This window comes from Cibotium barometz, chromosome 57 (genome assembly GCF_041138505.1).
Source record: "Cibotium barometz isolate CiBa-2024 chromosome 57, ASM4113850v1, whole genome shotgun sequence".
NCBI classification, from domain to species: Eukaryota; Viridiplantae; Streptophyta; class Polypodiopsida; order Cyatheales; family Cibotiaceae; genus Cibotium; species Cibotium barometz.
In genome coordinates, this window is record NC_141102.1 from 27,029,059 (window position 1) to 27,048,737 (window position 19,679).

Below are 19,679 nucleotides of genomic sequence, written 5' to 3' on the forward strand. Positions count from 1 at the left end.
CACTCTTGAGAGCAACGATTTGATGGTAATGAAGTTGCTACTCCACAAACAGAAGATGCCCGCAGTGCCAAAATCATAAAAGCTACATCTGACACTCAAAAAGCAATAAAGAAAAGTAAGATTAGTCGTCATACTTTTTGTTTTATCAAATTTGATGGTAAAAAGGATGCTCGACTCGTACTTTCATGGTTAAGTCAATTTGATGATTATTTCTATGAGGATACCTTTTTAGAAAGAGATCAATCTTCTCTAGTTTACTATCTATGGTTTGGCATATGTGGGCTCAAGGATGATCGCAGAAAATTATATCGTCCGAATGCGAAATGCATCGATCGAATGTGTGGTGGATAGGTTTTTTGCGCTCCATACAAATTATATCTCTACAACTCCAGAAAGATAGGAATGCATGGTGAGAGTCTAGAAGTGATCTAGTATAGACTGGGTTGTCCTTGTTTATTGTTTGGTGTGCTCTAGATTTATTAGCTTGAGATAAAAATTTTCATGGGTTATATACTGCTACATATCATTTTTATATTGTACAAATATAGTATGAATTTCAGTGTGCTAGTGATGGTTTGAGTCTTCTGTGTAAGCTTGGGAATATGAGGACATCAACATATGCTTTCTCTTCTTACTAAACTTGGGATGCAGTTAACACTTGGAAGAAGCTTGGAAATATGATGACATCAACATATGCTTTCTCTTCTTACTCAAATATGGATGCAATTTACACTTGAAAGAACAAATGATGAAGGGATATAGGGGTTGAGGATGGCAGTTTGATTGATGGTGGGAAATGGCAACCTCATGCAGAGAAGGACTTTAGCACTTGGAATCCTTTTAATGGATACATGTGATGAGTGGAGCATATGGCTTTCAGTGGAAAGAATGAGAAAACACACTTGGCACTTAGGATGGGAAGCCTTGAGACACCAACTTTAGAAGTATTTGATGTAGATATGCATCATGTGGTGTGACTGTTATGGTATTCAAATCCCAATGCTCATTCATGCTGGTGGGAACCAATGGTTTTGTAAACAATTCGTGGGTCAATGTACAGGCATAAAGGACAAAGGCTATTTTACACTTAAGCGTGGGAGTTAATTTTCAAGAAAATCGAAAGAAAGTTAAAGGCCTTCGAGAATTGTTTAGGTGGAATTTGTAGGGAATACCGACTGGGAATAGAAGCAAAATGAGCGTCGGAGCTAGTAGGAGGACCGTGGTACATGGACATCACAAGAAAGATCAAGAAGCAAGGCTAGAAAGGCAAGTACGAAGAAGTTGGAAGTAGCGCTATGTATAAGCCAGATTGATTTCAGATTGAGCCTTTGCTCTCCATGCTAGTGCACTTCGGCCCCTTAAGGCTCGAACTTAAGTTTGAGCCTTTGCTCTCCATGCCAGTGCACCTTGGCCTTAAGGCTCGAACTTCAGATTAAGCCTTGGCTCTCGATGCTAGTGTACACCGGCTTTAAGGCTCGAACTTGAGTTGGAACCTTTGTTCTCCATGCTAGTGTACACTGGCCTTAAGGCTCGAACTTGAGTTGGAGCCTTGGCTCTCGATGCTAGTGTACACCAGCCTTAAGGCTCGAACTTCAAATTGAGCCTTTTCTCTCCATGCTAGTGTACTCTGGCCTCAAGGCTTGAACTTGAGTTTGAGCCTTTGCTCTCCATGCTAGTGCATCCCACTCCCTTAAGGCTCGAACTTCAGATTGAGCCTTTGCTCTCCATGCTAGTGCACCCCGGCCCCTTAAGGCTTGAACTTGAGTTGGAGCCTTTGTTCTCCATGCTAGTGTACACCAGTCTTAAGGCTCGAACTTGAGTTGGAGCCTTGGCTCTCGATGCTAGTGTACACCGGCCTTAAGGCTCGAACTTGAGTTGGAGCCTTTGTTCTCCATGCTAGTGTACACCGGCCTTAAGGCTCGAACTTGAGTTGGAGCCTTGGCTCTCGATGCTAGTGTACACTGGCCTTAAGGCTCGAACTTCAGATTGAGCCTTTGTTCTCTATGCTAGTGTACTCTAGCCTTAAGGCTCGCACTTGAGTTTGAGCCTTTCCTCTCCATGCTAGTGCACCCCAGCCCCTTAAGGACCGAACTCCAGTTTAAGCCTTTGCTCTCCATGCTAGTGCATCCCGATCCCTTAAGGCTCGAACTTTAGATTGAGCCTTTGCTCTCCATGCTAGTGCACCCCGGCCCCTTAAGGCTCGAACTCCAGTTTGAGCCTTTGCTCTCCATGCTAGTGCATCCCGATCCCTTAAGGCTCGAACTTCAGATTGAGCCTTTGCTCTCCATGCTAGTGCACCCGGGCCCCTTAAGGCTCGAACTTCAGATTGAGCCTTTGCTCTCCATGCTAGAAGGCTCGAACTTGAATTGGAGCCTTTGTTCTCCATGCTAGTGTACACTGGCCTTAAGGCTCGAACTTGAGTTGGAGCCTTGGCTCTCGATGCTAGTGTACACTGGCCTTAAGGCTCAAACTTCAGATTGAGCCTTTGTTCTCCATGCTAGTGTACTCTGGCCTCAAGGCTTGAACTTGAGTTTGAGCCTTTGCTCTCCATGCTAGTGCATCCCGGTCCCTTAAGACTCCAACTTCAGATTGAGCCTTTGCTCTCCATGCTAGTGCACCCCGGCCCCTTAAGACTCCAACTTAAGCTCAATTCTCCCATACATGGAACTTCGCCTTAAGGCTCAAACTTGAGTTTGAGCCTTGTCTCTCTATGCTAGCGTACCCCTAGCATATGAGTGCACAACTTGGATCTAGGCTTGAGCTAGGGATTTCATTAACGTCTTCACAATTTCGTGATCACGTTAACAAAACCTGTTGTTAACATAAAAATTCTTGTGATCACAATGTATATTCACGGGCATTTTTTATGACCTGCAAAAACCTTCTCTGCCAGTAATCCCGCCGGGAAAATGTGCATTTCCCGGCAGGCCCGCCGGGAAAACCCATTTTCCCGGTGGATAAATTAAAAAAATAAAAAAAAATAAAAAATAAAAAATAAAAAAATAAAAAAATAAAAAAATAAAAAAATCATGTTCACAGTCATTCTTACCATTTTTGGGCCTTCTGGACTCATTTATGATGTCAAAAGTTCAAAATTCTTGGCACAAAAAAAGTTTTGTATAATTTGTTGGCCTTAAGTTCAATTGACACACCAATTAAATCTAACTATCCTTACATCAATTGACTCAATTGTCCATGACATCATTGCACTCAATTGAGCCCAATTGGACTCAATTACACTTGATTTACACTCAATTGATATTAATTGGGTGTCAATTGATGTCAATTGTGCCTAATTCGACGCAATTGAGCCCAATTTACACCCAATTTGCATAAATTGGGTGTAAACTAAGTATCAATTGAGTCGAATTGGACTCAATTGATAATAATTAGATATTAATTGATATTAATTAAGCCCAATTGACTTCAATTGGGTGTTAATTTATTATAATTAATGTCAATTAAGCTCAATTGAGCTCAGTTGACATCAATTGGGTGTCAATTGATATCAATTAAGCTCAATTGAGCTCAGTTGACATCAATTGGGTGTCAATTGATATCAATTAAGCTCAATTGAGCTCAGTTGACAACATCAATTGGGTGTCAATTGATATTAATTGAGCTCAATTGGGCTCAATTGCACTCAATTGACACTCAATTGGGTGTTAATTGCATCCTATTGTGCTCAATTGAGCCCAATAGGATGCAATTAACATCAATCGGGTGTCAATTGATCACAATTGATATCAATTGGGCTCAATTGCACTCAATTGTGTGATCGATTGTGTGTCAATTGATATCAATTGAGCCTAATATGATATAATTGAGCTCAATTCACGCCCAATTGGATGTAAATTGAGTGTCAATTGAGCCGAATTAGACTCAATTGATAGCAATTGGGTGTTAATTGATATCAATTAATATCCAATTAACACAATTGAAGTCAATTAAGTCTAATTGACTTCAATTGGATAATTTGGGTGTCAATTGAGCTCAATTGGACGTAAATGATCTCAATTGGGGGTCAATTAACATCAAGTGAACCTTATTGACATCAATTGGGCGCCAATTAACATCAATTGGACTCAATTGACATCAGTTGGGTTTCAATTGAGCCAAATTGGATGCAACTGACATCAATTGGGTGTCAATTGATTACAACTGAGCTGAATTGGGTGTCAATTGATTACAACTGAGCTGAATTGGGCTCAATTACACTCAATTGATATTAATTGGGTGTCAGTTAAACCTAATTCCATGCAATTGAGCTCAATTGACATCAATTCACATCAATTGATATTAATTGGGTGTCAATTGATGTCAATTGAGCCTAATCCGATGCAATTGATCGTAATTCACATCAGTTCACATCAATTGGGTGTCAATTGATGTCAATTGAGTAAAATTGAGTCTAATTGGGTGTCAATTGAGTCAAATTGAGTATAATTGGGTGTCAATTGATATCAATTGAGCTAAATTGAGTCTAATTAGACTTAATTAAGCTAAATTGAGTCTAATTGGGTGTCAATTGATGTCAATTGAGTCAAATTGAGTCTAATTGGGTGTCAATTGAGTCAAATTGAGTCAAATTGAGTCAAATTGAGTCTAATTGGGTGTCAATGGAGCCTAATTGACATCAATTGGGTGTCAATTGATGTCAATTGAGCCCAATTGAAGCTAATTGTGTATCAATTGACACAATTGATGTCAATTGGGCTCAATTGACATCAATTAGATTCAATTGATACACAATTGATGTCACATGGGCTCAATTGACATCAATTAACACCTAATTGATGTCAATTAATATCAATTGGGTGTCAATTGATTATAATTGATGCTAAATTGAATGAATTGAGTCTAATTGACATCAATTAAGTCTAATTAGGTATTAATTGATCAATTGGGCTCAATTGATATCAATTGACACCCAATTGGACTCAATTGACATCAATTGGACTCAAAAGGGTATTAACTGATGTTAATTGAGTCCAATTGACATCAATTGGGTGTTAATTGAGCTCAATTGGATACAATTAACAATAATTGGATATGAATTGAACTCAATTGACATCAATTAGGTGTCAATTGAGCCTAATTGCATCCAATTGTACTCAATTGACATCAATTGGGCAAATTACATCCAATTTTATTCAATTGACATCAATTAAGCCTAATTGCATCCAATTTAACCCAATTGGACTCAATTGAATCCAATTGGACTCAATTGACATCAGTTAGGTGTCAATTGAGTCTAATTGTATCTATTTGGACTTAATTGACATCAATTGGGTGTCAATTAAATCCAATTGGAGTCAATTGATATCAATTGAGTGTTTATTGATATTAATAAGTTTAATTGACATCAATTGGGTGTTTATTGATGTCAATCGAGTCCAATTAGATACAATTGGACTCAATTGGGTGTGAATTAGACTCAATTAATATCAATTGGACTCAATTGGGTGTGAATTAGACTCAATTAATATCAATTGGGCTCAATTGATATCAATTAGGTGTGAATTGATATCAATTGAGTCCAATTCGATGCAGTTGATATCACTTGGGTGTCAATTAGACTCAATTGGCACCCAATTGATGTCAATTGAGTCCAAGTGGATGTCAATTGATATCAATTGAGCCCAATTGATCAATTGACACCCAATTAGACTTAATTGATATCAATTTGACTCAATTAGGTATCAATTAGACTCAATTGGATGCTAATTGATATTAATTGAGCTCAATTAGACTCAATTGACATCAATTAGGTGCTAATTGAGTGTAATTGATGTTCATTAAGCCCAATTTGGCTTAATTGACATCAATTGGGTATCAATTGACTACAATCGATGTCAATTGAGCTCAATTGACATCAATTGGGTGTTAATTAATGTCAATAGAGTCCAATTAATATCAATTAGGTATCAATTAAGCCAAATTGATATCAATTGGGTGTCAATTGAGCCTAATTCACATCAAATTGGGTGTAAATTGAACCTAATTGGACTCAATTAACATCAATTAGGTGTGAATTGATGTCAATTGACCCCACTTGGATGTAATTGATATCAATTTGGTATCAATTGGACTCAATTGGCACCCAATTGATGTCAATTGAGTCCACTTGGATGTCAATTGATATCAATTGAGCCCAATTGATCAATTGACACCCAATTAGACTTAATTGATATCAATTTGACTCAATTGGGTATTAATTGATATCAATTGAACTCAATTGGATGTTAATTAATTGAGTCTCAATTGACATCAATTGGGTACCAATTGAGTGCAATTGATGTCAATTAAGCCCAATTTGGCTCAATTAACATCAATTGGGTGTCAATTAACTACGATTGATGTCAATTGAGCTGAATTGACATCAATTGGGTGTTAAATTATGTTAATTGAGTTTAATTGACATCAATTGGGTATTAATTGATGTCACTTGAGTCCAATTAGATGTAATTAGACTCAATTGGGTTTGAATTAGACTCAATTGATATCAATTGGGCTGAGTTAATTGGGTGTCAATTGAGCCCAATTGACATCAATTGGGTGTGAATTGAACGTGATTGGACTCAATTGACATTAATTAGGTGTGAATTGATGTCAATTGAGCCTAATTGGATGCAATCAATTGGGTGTCACTTGGACTCAATTGGCACCCAATTGATGTCAATTGAGTCCAATTGGTACCAATTGGATATCAATTGGTACCAATTGAGTCCAATTGATCAATTGACATCCAATTAGACTTAATTGATATCAATTTGACTCAGTTAGGTATTAATTGATATCAATTAGACTTAATTGAGTATTAATTGATGTTAATTGAGTCTAATCGAACTCAATTGATATCAATTGGGTGCCAATTGAGTGCAATTCATATCAATTAAGCTCAATTCGGCTCAATTGGCATCAATTGGGTGTCAATTGACTACGATTGATGTCAATTGAGCTCAATTGACATCAATTGGGTGTTAATTGACGTCAATTGAGTCCAATTAACATTAATTGGATGTCAATTGAGCCCAATTGACATCAATTGGGTGTGAATTAAATCAGATTAGACTCAATTGACATCAATTAGGTGTGAATTGATGTCGATTAAGCCCAATTGGATGCAATTGATATCAATTGGGTGTCACTTGGACTCAATTGGCACCCAATTGATGTCAATTGATATCAGTTGAGTCGAATTGATTAATTGACACCCAATTATACTTAATTGATATCAATTTGACTCAATTGGGTATTAGTTGATGTCAATTGGACTCAATTGGGTGTTAATTGATGTTAATTGAGGACTCAATTGACATCAATTGGGTACCAATTGAGTGCAATTGGTGTCAATTCGGCTCAATTGGTATCAATTGGATATCAATTGACTAGGATTGATGTCAATTGAGCTCAATTGACATCAATTGGGTGTTAATCGATGTCAATTGAGTCCAATTAAGCCCAGTTGTGTCCAATTGGGTGTCAATTGATTGAATCCAATTAAGTCCAATTAAGCCCAATTGAGTCCAATGGGATGTCAATTGATGTCAATTGAGCCCAATCGATCAATTGACACCCAATTAGACTTAATTGATACCAATTGGACTCAATTGGATATTAATTGATGTCAATTAGACTCAATTGGAAGTATAATAAGATCTAATTGATGGTAATCGAGCTTAAGGTGATAAACTTACAGATAACTTTTTTTGTACAAAGAATTTTGAACTTTTGACATCATAAATGAGTCCAGAAGGCCCAAAAATGGTAGGAATGACTGTGAACATGAATATATTTTGACCATTTTTTTAACTTTTTTTCCCGCCGGAAAAATGGATTTTCTCGGCGGGCCCGTCGGGAAAACAAAAAGCCCGGCGGGCTTCGGCAGGTTACCAGGTCACTGGTAACCTGCTATTTTGAGAACATGAAAACATGTGAACATGTGAATAACATGTTCACAAGTGTTATTAACAAAAAAAATCTTGTGATCACGTGAATATAAAATCCCTGGAGCCTCGAGCTTAAGTCGAGCTTCTGTATAGATTAAGTAAATGCAAGTGAGGCCCCTGCTATTCAAGAAAACTTTTTTTAGCATGCATTAAGTTTCTTAAGTTTGATAGGTTTTGATTTGATATGTAGCATTTAAATCCATTTTTTCTAAGGTTTTGAAACTTTTTTTGTGCTTCACAGGAATGGAAGCTAGCAGAGCGCCTGCTACCTCGCAACCACATGGTGCACCAATCTTTACTCTGGATGCTCTCGAAACAACAACTCAAGTTAAAAGTGTCACTCCTAGAATTAAGGTGGATAAAACCTTCGAATTGAGTAACAAAGAAGGAGTAAAATGGTTTGTGGATAGCTAGGATGCTAGTGCAAACTTCAAAGGAGTCCTCCATTTGTTTCTGTCTCAAGGTGATACATCATATGGAGATATGGGGATTGTGGTAGGCACTAAGGATGATGTGGATACAAGAGCAAACCCATGCTTCACATGCATTGTATTGCCAGAAGGAGAAACTACAAAAGCAAATAAGTTTTGCTTATCATTGGAAACTTTTCACCCAGCAGACATGACTGGCAGTAAACTAGGAAAGGACAATTCTATTGTAAAGCTAGGATTGAAGATCATTGACTTTTCCAATCAAGAAGACTCAGGGGTGGATAATGTGGAGGACCTGGTGAAAGCAATGAGGCATGCAAAGAAGGCTTTAGATTCACGAAAAAAGTCCATACCTGAAAAGGAGACAACAACCACTTAAGTTAGGAAAATTGTGGAGAAAAAAGGCAGGGCCATAGTAAAGAGTGCACTTGAAGCATCTACAAATGCTGGTGCAACTTCTTCAAAACATAAAAAGGAGGGTGACAAAATAAAAGTCCTTGATGTAAGCACAATAGCAGCTGAAGACATGGCAGGCTCTCAAGTGCAAGAAGAGGAGCAAGCACTTGCAAAGAAGAGAAAGGTAAAGCACTCTACAAAGGTTCAAGAAATCTCTTTAAAGAGGCAAAGGACAAAACCAGCAAGTGGTTCAAAGGAGATAGATGCGTCCGATGACGAGCTAATGGAGGTTGAGACTCTAAACAAGGGCAACAAAGCAATTATCTCATTAGAAATAAAGAAGGGATATTATCCCTTTGGTCTAAATGAGGTCTTCAGCATTGATGTGATGAAATGTTATCCTGCTCCTTCAAACTATGTGTATAGAAGGTTAAATAAGGATTGGGGTCGTATTTTGACCCAATACTTTATTGAGGACACAAAGCAAGAGGAGATACTTGCAATTTTGATGCCCTGTAATCGTGCTACAAAACAATTCCTTGATAAACTCGCAAAAGAAGATATTCATAAAGTTGAATATTGGATTATCTATGGTCAACACTCCATTAGTGCTGCAAAAAGCTTGCAAGCTCTAAATATGGCTAAAGTGACCCCTCCACTACGTCAGCAATTTAGGTTCAGGAGATCAAAGATAATTGTAAATTGCCCGCCCAAGATTTCTCGTGACATTTCCAAGGATGTGAATTTATCTGTTGCAAAGTCAATGCAAAAGGAGCCATTCCTCGATCAACTTCTACAAGCTCGAGCACAATGGCATGCAAAATGGTCGTCCTAGTAAACCTTTGCGTGATGTCAAATCAACCCAAGATGGACGAGTCTTGGAAGGTACTCTTTTGATTCTTTGCTATATCTTGGTAAATCATAGACCTACATTACTTCTTCTTTGCTTCTTCATAGATCTATAGTTTTAAGTATAGCAGTAGCATAAGAAAGGTGCATGTAAGGCTTTTTCTCAAACTACATAAACTTAATAGTTTGGTTTGAAATTGAACTTCAAGCCTCACCTCTCTGTGATGGTGTAGCACTTGCATATCTAATTGTGGCTCGAACTTAAGTTAAAGCCTCACTTGCAAGTGCTAGATTTGCATATGGAGGTGATGCTCAAACCTAAGATCGAGCATCACCATTATATACTAGTTTAGCACTGCAAGTGAGGCTCAAACTCAAGTTTGAGCATAAGCTCCAAATGATTGAAAACCCATAGATGCATAATTCCTCCTAATATTTTGTGATATCTATAGTGAGGGGGCTAACTTCTTACTTTGCAACTTTGCAGGCCTTGTGGAGACCACGGAGTACACACTACATAAGAATTTTGTCAAAACATTAGGAAGTGAATGGGGTCTTCTTGGGCCCTTTAATTTGCCCAAGCCTAATCAAGGTGATTAAGGAATAGCCAAATGGGGGGTTGCCATGTGGGCTGAAATGTTGGGTTTGTAAGAGAGGTGTAAGAGTGGTCAAAGGGTGCACTTTTTCCTCCAAAAAAGGGGGGAGGTAATTTTACAATTTTCGGACCTCCATAACTTCTACATACAAGCTCCGATTTGAGCGGAGATTATAGATCCGTGATCTACGCATCAAGAGCTTTCCATAGATATGTTACATGATATGGTTTTGTCCGCTAGATTTTAAATTCCATTTTCCCTCCAAAATTCAAATTCGAATAAAGTAGCCGTTTTGAAGCTTCTAATTAGAAAACGTTTCTTCTTAAGAGAAAAGGTTTGACTCCTTAAACTGCCAAATAAAAGGGCCCAAGAAGCCTTCCATTGAGGTCCTAATGATGATTTACACTTGCTTCTATGTGATGATGATGTATGGTAGAACTGGGTTAAGATCATGAGGTTTTATGCAAAAGGCTTGCTACCAAATACAAAGGGGAAAACTCAAACTAAAGGTCTTGATCAAAATCCCAAACTTTCAACTTTGAAGAGTGGGCAAATTCAGCAGGCACCAGGAACAGTCACACTACGCCCAACGTTGTTTAGGTGCATTTTAGGACTTCAAAAGAGTGAAGTTTTGGACATTCAAACATCACTTCTTGACAAGAGAATATTGCTTAAAAAGTGAAAGCAAACCCATCAAAGAATGGATATGGAGGAGATGGCTTGGAAGCTAAAAACAGATCGAGTTCTCAAAGATGCAATAACCGCCTTCTATTTTGATCTGACAAGGGAAAAGATGACTTGGGAACAGGTGTGTGAGACATATAAGCTAGGGGAGTATAAGTATAATCAATTGAGGAGCTACAGCCAGTCCTTTGTTAGGGATGCTCTCAATCGTTCAAAAAAAAATCCTTCACTTCCAAAAAGTGTAGTAACTTTACCGAATCACCTATATAGAGCATCTATGGGTATTGTATCTCAACAAGAGTCTATTCCTTGGACAATTAGAGGGGTGGGTTTTGATATGACACAGATTATAGCCTTCTGTAGTGAAGAGCATGTACCATTTCAACTGGCAATCATGGACCTACATGGTACAAAGGAGCAGCTCTCGTCAGAAGTTTTCTCCAAGTTGGCACTTGCTTTGAACACACTAAACTCACAATATGAATATATTCTTGTGTGTTTTGTTGATTTCATCACCATTGGAATGCTTATCGAAGGGATTTCTAGCCAGTCAACAAAGGTGCACTATGAATTTGGCGTGATCCACACACAAAAAGATGATGCCTGGACATCTGGAACAGTTGAGATTACAACTGTTATTCTTTTCATCAGGAAGGATGACAAGTTTGCGGCAATTGATAAGGTTTTCACAAAAAATGTATTCATCTCAGGCTCTAGTGATGTATTCATCTCAGGCTCTAGTGGCCAAAATAGAGAATTCATCGACAAAGGCTTTATTGATGGTCTCATCATAGGGTTTTGTCCTGAACAGAGCTATGTTGTAGAGATATATTGTGGTGGAGTTGTGCTAGAGGAGAGCTTGCTAAAGAAGAGACGATGGATTGCTAAAGAAGAGACGATGGATTGCTTTATGCAAAGATGATTGTGAAGCGATGGCATTAGAATCAAAGTGCTCTGCTCTTTTAGATGGTCACCCGTCCTTGCAAGAGTGGTGTGGTGCAAGTGGCGGCACAAAAAAGCAAACACTAGATGATGCAAAAAAAGAGAACCTTCAAAATCTTCACATTGATGACCCACCAAGTACAGAGGACGAAGACGAAGGTGATGATATTGACAACAAAAATGACACAGATGATGATAAAAAAGTTGGGGATGCTATATACTTTGAAGATGCAGGGCAAAGGAATGAAGAGGACCAAGGGAATGATGCTCTATTCAATGAGGATGCCGAAGATAATTTTGAAGATATTGGAAGGCATGAAAATGATGATGAAGGGGGGAATGGTGATGATATATTGGATTCTGCAAAAGCCATGGAAGCTACAAATGTTGGGGTTGCTATGGCCGTTGAGAAGATTGGGGATACAGATGTCAACAAGGCTTTTCATGCTCATAGCCCATCAACCAAAGAAAGGTAGAAAAGTGCATTGATAGTGCTTATTATGAATGTACAATGAATGGTGATCATTGAAAGGAGCTTATCAACAACTAATATTAGCATAGATTTTGTTCAAAGTGTGGATTTGTTGAAATAATTATTAGTCTTTTGATCAATAAATTGGCTTTTTTGGATTCACTTTTAACATTTTTCTATTAAAGTGAATATTTCTATTCTATTTATCCTTTATTTCATGCCAACGTCTAGTACAAATGATGATGCACACTTACTATTAAGAAATTACTCCATATCCTAGTGTAGTAGTGAGGCTCAAAATTAAGTTTGAGCCTAATACAAATGATGAAACACACTTACTATTAAGAAATTACACTTACTCCATATCCTAGTGTAGCGGTGAGGCTCAAACTTAAGTTTCAACCGTACCTCCACTTATGTCCAACCTTGGGGATGTCTTCCAACACAAGGCACAATCTCAAGTTGAGTGATCTTTACGTTGCCCTTGTAAGTGAGACTCAAACTCAAGTTTGATTCTTATGTTATGGTTCCTAATTCATTATGGTACATCAGTCGAAGTTTAGTAATCTAAGTTTGGATACAAAGTATATGTGTAGATATAAAAATGACTAGTATTGTATTAGCCTTGGTGTATTATTTAAATCCTAAAAGTAATAGCATTTTATTCTAATCTTACAGATATATACAAAGAAGGGAAAGACGAAGATAACATTGCTCAACTAGAACATCATCATGAAAGCCCTACTAGAGAGATCAACTCTCATGATTTAAATGCTAGAAATAATGAAGACAACATGGTGGAGGTAGATCACATCGATGATTCAGCTTTGCAAACATCTTCAAGGCCTTCAAGTGATAGGACTAAAGAGACTAAGGACATTCCTAATTTGCAAGTTAATGTTGAGGTTAGTGAGAATAAAGATAAAGTTAATGAAGAGCTTCAAGAGACTTTTGCAACCAAGGAGAGACAAGAAGAGATTGTTGAACGAATTGATGAGGCTACATATGCTACAAATAAAGGGAAAATAGTTGAAATCAAGGACTCTGTGGCAGAGGGTGTTGAAGAAATTGATGAGGCTACATATGCTACGAATAAAGAGAGAATAGTTGAAATCAAGGACTCTATGGTGGCAGAGGGTGCCAAGAAAACTAAAGGTATATCTTTTTCAATAGGATGTTATTTAAGATGACTTACTCAGCAATTTTGTGTGTTAAAAAGTATGTTTCTCGACGAGAGTTGTTTTTGCAGGTATAGTTGCTTCTAACAATCACAAGTTAAGTACGCAAGAAATAGAGCAACGTGTTGAGGAGCTACGTTTCGATACACAAAAGAGTAGGCCTCTAGGAAGTTTATATTATTTTGAGAGAGATGGAGATAGATTAGTATTTCAATCTTCACCAATCAATAGGGAAATGCAATCAAGTCTAGGAGCCATCGTCATAGATGAGTATGGGAGCATGAAACGAAAGTAAACTTGTGGATGTTTTGTTGTAATTAGCTCTCATTGATAATATAGGATTACTTGTTTTAATATTGTTAAGTATGTAAACACATTAAAGTGTTATCATTCTTCTGTATTGTATGCAGAAAATATTCCTCGTGCAATCACCATAAAGAAACATGCACTTATACTTGATCTTAATGGAGTTTTACTCAATAAGGAAGAGAAGAGGCATCCACAAACAAATTGTATTCGAATTGATATTGGTTGCACCACAGTTGTTATTCGCCCCGGGTGTTTTGAATTTTTGGATGAGATTTGCTAGTACTTTCATGTTGGTATTTGGTCCACCATGCTACACAAGAATGTTTATGCCTATGTAAACACTCTTGAACAGTATGCACATAAGAAATATCATTTCTTTATGGTGTGGGGACAAGAAGAATGTTATATCCATAATCTTCAAAAAGTGTATAGGCCAGATAAGCCTACTGTTGAGGCTATGTTTAAACCTTTACTCAAGGTTTGGAATCAGTTCCAAGATATTTGCAATAAGAAGAATACATTGCTTATTGATGATAGCCCTTTTAAGGGATGTGTTAATCCAAAAGACAACTGTCTCTTAACTGAAAGTTTTCAAAAGGCACGACTACGTACTGTGCAATGACCTTCTACCCTACCTTTTAAATCTAAATAATACAAATGACATTAGGTCTATTATTTTGCTTAATCGGCTAGGTCAATCTCCTATCACACATGGCCATAATTTATTTATCAATTTTCAAGATGTACTGGAAGAATGGCTCCAATTCACCTCCCTATTTTTGCGAGAAGAAGTGGAAAACTCATCTTCTGCATCTTCACACTTACCATTGTATGGTGATAAGCTAAAGTATCTCCAATCATGAGGGAAAAAAAGAGAAGTAGAATCTATAAGCAAGGATCTAGCAATGTTGGCATCCAAAGCTGGAGTACCATTACTATCCAAAGACCAGCTAAGCTTGTTAAAAGTGTGTTAAAAGAAGGATTTTGAGTGATCAACATGCTATTGCTTATGTTACTCGCTTGGGATATGATCGTGGTCATCTCATAAGTTTAGTTGCAGAGCAAAAGCATACATATCAAGGCTACAAAAGGCTTACTTGAGCTTATGGGTAGGATAATGTCTGGTTTCATTAAACATTGAGTGATAGTATAATCAGATTCCAACCTAACCCATACTAGTTGTTGCTGCTGCAGGTCAAAGGAAACCATTTCTGAGGTCTAAACGTGTAGTTTGAAGTATGGGATCTGCACAAATATCAAGACTTGTTGGGTGCAGAATGTTCGGAGCCATTTTGTACCTAAAAGCCCATAAGATAGACTTAGGCTTTGGCCAAAATAATGTGCTTAGATGGGTTTAATTTTTGGATTGTACGAGCCAAATCTTTACACTATTGTATCAAGAAATCAAATGCCTCCAAACTTACTGTCATTTGATTATCTCTTTTGTCAATATTTGCAATTCGATTGCAATAAAGATGTGTTTGTTTTTTATTGAAGATATTGCCTTGTCAAGGTGTAAGGCTATGAATATCATAATAATTTAATTTGGATAGACTCAATTATCTCAATAGTGAAAATCTTTTATACATCATATTCAATAAATTTGATGAAATTTAGCATTGACAATATACTCGCTCTTTTATTTTTTCGGTTGAACTAATGAGGTATTGGAGCATTTGTCTATGAAGGTTTAAGACCATCCATATCATGGATGAATTTATGTTGTTGGCACATAATATATTTATTCAAAATTTTGAATGTCCATTAACCAAACATTTTGTTTTCAATAGGATATGTTGAAGCATATAGCTTTGATTTCAAGTGTATAGAAAACTTACTATTGAGGTGGCACCAATCATTGGTGACTTATGTACCTAGAGGCAAGAGAGTTCCACCACCCCCAGATACAATAAAGAAACAAAGAAGAGTATTGATACTTGAACTCAATGGTGTTTTACTTAAGACCATTGCGATGCAACAAGGTGATGTATGTCCAGACTGGGCCAAACATATGCATCTTGTGGAAGAGAATACAAGTGTTTGACATTTGATTCACAAAGATGCATTCACTTTCCTTGATTTTTGTATGCAATGGTTTGAGGTATGGATCTGGAGTACTAATAGACTACAAAGGACTCGACGCATTCTTGAGTTGTGCTTTCCTCAGCACCATCAAAAGTTTAAGGTCGTAGCAGGGCATGCAGCATGTCAAAAGACGGATCTTCTTATTGGATATCGATTTGTATACCACAAAAACTTGGATGTAGCATGGAGAATTTTTCATGACCTGGATGGAAATAACATGCTAATTTTTGATGATACCCTCTACAATGTAATGTGGAATATGCCTAGAACCTACCTGATTTTTCCAAAGATGTGGAATCAAAATATAGAGGAGCTTCAAAGTTTTTTGGAGACAACAATCAGCGCATGGTTACTTGGTTGGATTTATGCAAAGAACAATCGGGAGTATACTTGCAACACTTTAGTAAATGAAGCAGCTTATGATAGAGAAACTTTGTATGTATTGGAGCAATACATGAGAAAACTTTGTATGTATTGGAGCAATACATGAGAAAACGCTATGTTTGAGATACAATTTGTACTCAATTATTATCTTGACGAAGGGTTTTTGTCTTCGGATGAATTGTAAACTTGAATGTAACAATCTCATTGAATGTAACAAGTGTTCTTTGGCATTATCATCCCATGTTTTTACTTCAATGTCCCTCAAATTTGAGCATATAGTTCATGATTTAATAATCTTGATATAGGGTCTAAGATGGGTTTTTATCTGTGGTCGTAAACCTAGCATATTGTTACTGTCATTGAGATTTACTTTTTGTTTTGTTGTTTCTAACACCACACCCTTTAGAGATCTCTCATTTGTAAGGTTCCTTTTTATAATGATATTTAGAATTCTTTTGGCAAATTAAATAAACCCCATGTTTTTACTTCAATGTCTCAAAGTGGAGATAGTATTTAACATTATCTTCTTCATATGAAAGGTGTTGTATAATCTCAATTAAGTTTAGTGTCATGTTTCCCTTGTCCTTCCAATATTGTTGCATTGATGTATGTATCTATACAACTACAAATAAATATGCCAAATAGTTGTGTCAAGATATAATCTATTGGCACAAAGAGTGCACCAACAAATAGATGTTAGCTCAAACTACACAAAAATACTGAGTTTCCAACCAATCCTATAAGAAATGGGACTCGAATAAATCCCAAAATTCCTAAATTTGTCTTTTGTGAGGATGTTTCTAATGGCCGAGATTATAACTCTTGAGGTATCCAAGCTATACAACTCCTTGAGAAGCAATTCCACCATGCCTCCCACGAGCCTTGTCACACTGCCGCATTGCACTATGGGTACTCGTCCCTCCTCTCACCTCATTTCACTCACACACACTCACTAGCCTACATTAGGGAGAGAGATTAGCAAGAGCAATACCCAATTGCACAATGGGAGATTCTCTTGTATTATGAGAGATATTCACTTATATAAATGGCCATAAGTGTTCACACTCACTTAAATTGTGGACGACTGGCGGGTACTTTAGGCTCATAAGAGGCCTAATGCTATTACAATGACTACTATCATAATATATCCATCAAGTAAATCACTTAGTACTTCATCCTAACTTGCTACGCTCTTGAAGCGATAATCGCCATAAATACTCCGTCACACCATTAGTGGCTCCCGTCCAAGTTGTAGCTTTGGACACTATTGTTTCATATCTTGAATGTATGTCCCTTTGGTGTATCTATCGTGACTCCTTGATGTAAGGTAATGGTGGTAGCTCTTGTTAGCCCTAGAATTGGGTTAACATCTCCCCCTTCCCGATGGCGATCACGTCCTCGTGATCGCGTTGAAGATCTTTGTGTGGGGAGAATGAACAAGCTTTGTCGATGGTTTTGATGTTGAGTGACATTCAATGGTCTTTGTTCGTCCGGAAAGGAATAAGAAAAGATAGTTAGTGAATGAAGAGGTTAGTGGTTTATTTGGAATTCCTAACGGGGTGGGGTTTCTTGTTGCGAATGATTACAGTTTTATATTTGTGTGAGCATTTTTTTTGGGCTATTTGTTCACTTTATGTTTGGCAATCTCATAAGTAATGTTACATGTGATTTGTGTTAGTGGGGATGCTAAGAGATGTTAATAATGGGAGAGAAGAGAGGGAAGGATCCAGAGGAATGTAGACTTAATCATCAGAATGAGATTGCGATTCTCACGTCCTCATTTGATTCATTGAAGCAACATTCATCATTTGAAGAAATTGGCCTTTAATGATGTCCCTTTGTGTGGTAGGATTCTTGTTAAATGTTGTTGAGTAGAACCTGTTCATTTTCTTCTGCCCATGTTCTTTTTATATTTTTATGTATATTAAGTGCTCTTATGAAGCGATATACATGAAGTACAAGAATTGAGTCATATAGAGGATTGAAAGAATTACATCGACTTGCGAGGCTAATATAAATATCTTCACTAAGGATTGAAGATCATCGATTTGTGAAGATTGATTGTGGCATCATTTGTTCATACATTCCATGGTGTGTATGGTCACGACTTGAGAAACCTTGATGCAATGCATTGAGCTGCCCTCATGGGCATGGAATTCATAGATATTGTGTCCATTTATTCCTTGTGATGAAAAACTTATGGACAAAATGCCATTGGCAAACTCTAACAACTGCTCAATGGGGATGTTCCACTTGCACAAAAGGGGAATGTAGAGTAATTTTCAACAACAATCCTAGAGGATGTGTTGAATTTGTAAAGGATGTGTGTAAGCGAAAGGTGAATACTCAAGTCTAGCTAGTAAAAGGTCTTTCAAGTAAGCACTAGGGTAGTATGTTAAAGTGCAACTTTTATTTACATTAAAGGTTGAATCCTTCAAGGATGTAAGGTACACATGGTTGTATTGAGGAGATGTCAACAATGAAGGTGTGGATTTTATTTGTATTAAAGGTTCAGATGTTGGTTATATTGAGGAGATGTCAAAATTGAAGGTGTGGATTTTATTTTAATTAAAGGTTCAAGCCTTCAAGGATGCAAGGGACACATGGTTCTATTGAGGAGATGTCAACATTGAAGCACTAAAGCACATGAAAACAAAAGAGACCAAAGTATGTGACATAATTGGTTATTATGGCATTCTCATCAACATCAAATGTATTGCAAAGATCTTCTACATCCAACACTACCTCAAAAAGAACTCATGAGGAATATGTTTTGAGATTGAGAGACTTAAAGAGATAATCCTTTGCTACAATTTCGCTAGCATAAGTGTTCCTTATGGTAATATTAAGAAAAACATTTTGCAATGAAGTTCAAATAATTCCTCGTGGTGCATAGTTGACACTAATGTCACCACACACAAATAAGCAAATAGTATGTGATGGCTATGTGTGTAATATGATTTAGGTTCTGTGTAATATGATGTAGGTCCTTAACCACTTCACTCACATCAAGGATATTTAGGAAAATTTAGGGAAATAAGGAACAAGGTCCTCATTAGACCTCGATGGGTCAATTAGGATAGTTGATACCAAAGGATCTCAAATATATACTTACTTTGTCTGGCCTGTGCCTTCCTTATCTCCGCAAACATTGTTTTTTGCCTCTGCCTTTGAAATACTTCTGCTGGTGCTGGGTTTGACATCAGGAAGCATAGGTTCACTTAAGACTTCAAGCTCGTGGACAAAAGTGAGGGTTGGGGAGAAACAATCCGAAGCCCTTGACAAACTGAACCAGTGAGCTTCCTCGAAGCCTCTCCTAACCCACTTACGTTAAATTTCAGGGTTCCATGATACGTGGCACCCCACACGGGCCCGATCACCTGGTCAATGGTGGCCGGTGA